The sequence below is a fragment of the Pteropus vampyrus genome, unplaced genomic scaffold, assembly GCF_000151845.1.
Source record: "Pteropus vampyrus isolate Shadow unplaced genomic scaffold, Pvam_2.0 Scaffold5971, whole genome shotgun sequence".
In the NCBI taxonomy this organism is placed as follows: Eukaryota; Metazoa; Chordata; class Mammalia; order Chiroptera; family Pteropodidae; genus Pteropus; species Pteropus vampyrus.
In genome coordinates this window covers 1,801-3,886 of record NW_011894752.1, presented here as the reverse complement: position 1 = coordinate 3,886, position 2,086 = coordinate 1,801, and the positions used below count along the sequence as shown (strand labels likewise).

At 41.2% G+C, this 2,086-nt stretch overlaps 1 pseudogene; it reads right to left on the bottom strand.

Moving 5' to 3' along the window:
* Positions 1-580: 580 nt before the first annotated feature.
* Positions 581-1,416, bottom strand: LOC105310553 (annotated as a pseudogene).
* Between the last annotated feature and the right edge of the window lie 670 nt (positions 1,417-2,086).

Sequence of the window (2,086 nt, the reverse complement as noted above, 5' to 3'; positions counted from 1 at the left end):
TGTTTAGTAACGTGTTGGTTAGCCTTCACATGTTTGTGTGTTTTTCAGTTTTCTTGTAACTGATTTCTAGTTTACTAGTCTTGTGATCGGAGAAGATGCTTTTTTAAAAAAATTATTATTTAAAATTTTTATTAACAGTTTCTTTCAGTTTGTTGACTTTTTTGAAAAAAGTCAAGTTGTAAACTTTTATTACAAATTAAAAATGAGGTTCTTAAAAATCTCAACTTGACCAGGTATGAAACAATTTTAAAACCTTTAAAGATATTTTGAGAAAAACCAGGCCTTTTTTTTGAAAAACTTGTTTGCCATTACCCAAATGAAACATCTTTAGATGAAAATAACAAAAACCTCATGCTGCATAGATAATGCAGATTGTTCTAGTTATCTGATCAACAGGCAACCAGCAAGCACTTAAGGTCTTCAGCTCCTATCTTTTGTTCGTTTCTTATTGCTGGAATTTCTTATTCATTTCTTCTTGTTCAGTGACTAAACCTGATGATGGTAGATATGTTAAGCCAGCATTTACTCAGCCCCGCCCTGGGTGTCTGCTTCAGTAATTGAGATAGTGGTGGTACCAACATTAAGGTGGCTGCTGACATTAGGTCTCATCTCCTTGATTTTTCTTATCTTCTTCATTGCCATCCTCTCTAAGCTGTCTTTGGGGAGGAGGGCCCCTGCACAATTGTGGTCTATAGCCCCAATACATACGCTGTCTCACTGGGATACCTTGTTCTCCTGCACCCTGGTTGTCAGCATCCTCCATCACTTCTCCCTGCACAAGAGGGTTAGAATATTGTGGCTGGCACTCATAGGGTCTCCGCATGTAGTAAGGTGGGAACTGTCACTTGCTGTAGGGCCCACACTGTTGGGCCTGGCCTTTAGGAGCATTCTCTGATCCCTCATTCCCCCCCGCCCCCCACTCTCATTATTCTGATAATTCTGCTGGTAATTGTATGGAGGACCCTGTGACATGGATAGTGTCTATGATGGTTATAGTTTGTTGCATATTTACTGCCTTACACTGGAACTCCACCAGGGCCTGTAACATTTGCTGCCTTCACACCCCTTTTCCCTTCAACAATATCAAACTCTTTAGTTTCTCCATTTCCTATACTGCAGGTACTTCCTGGGGTTATTCTTCTTTATGGCAGTCAGGTGTACAAATACATTTTCCTTGGTGTTGCTCCTTTTGATGAAACCATATCCATTTCTTACACTGAACCATTTTATTGTTCCCAGAACCTTCATTGCAATGATCTTGTTTCTGCCATCAGATGCTGCTGATGTGAGGCCTCCTGAGCTGCTACCCCCTGCACTGCTGCCCATGATACTGGGCTTGGTGTTGGCTGCAGTGACGGCGGGGGGCAAGGGGTGGAGGTTAGCTGATAGCTGCTGGGTCTCTGCCTCACTGCTCATGGTTGTAGAGATGGTGAGTGGGCCTGGCTGCAGCAGCTGCAGCTCCTCCCAGGATGTGATGGTAACTAGGCTGGCGGCAGCAGTGGGGCTGCTAGGGCTCTCTGGGGTCCCCTCTCTGCTCCTGCTGCTGATCCAGCTTGAGAAGATGCTTGATATAATTTCAACCTTCTTAAATTTATTGAGACTTGTTTTGTGGCCTAACAAATGGTCTGTCCTGGAAAATGTTCCATATGCACTTAAAAAGAATGTGTATTCTGCTGCTTTTGGGATAAATGTCCTAAAAGATATCTATTAAGTCCATCCGGTCTTAAATGTGTCATTTAAAGCCATTGTTTCCATGTTGATATTCTGTCTGGTTGATCTAACCATTGATGTCAATGGGGTGTTAAAGTCCCCTACTATTATTGTATTACTGTCAGTCACTTTATGTCTGTCAATATTTGCTTTATATATTTAGGTATGCCTATGTTGGGTGTGTAGATGTTTAAAAGAATTATATCCTGTTGTTGGATTGATCCCTTTATCATATGTAATGCCCTTTTTCACCTCTTGTTATAGCCTGTGAGTTTTTAAATTAAATTTATTGAGGTGACACAGGTTTCAGGTGTACAATTTAATAATACATAATCTGTATATTGCATTGTGTGTTCGTTCACCCCCCAAAGTCAAA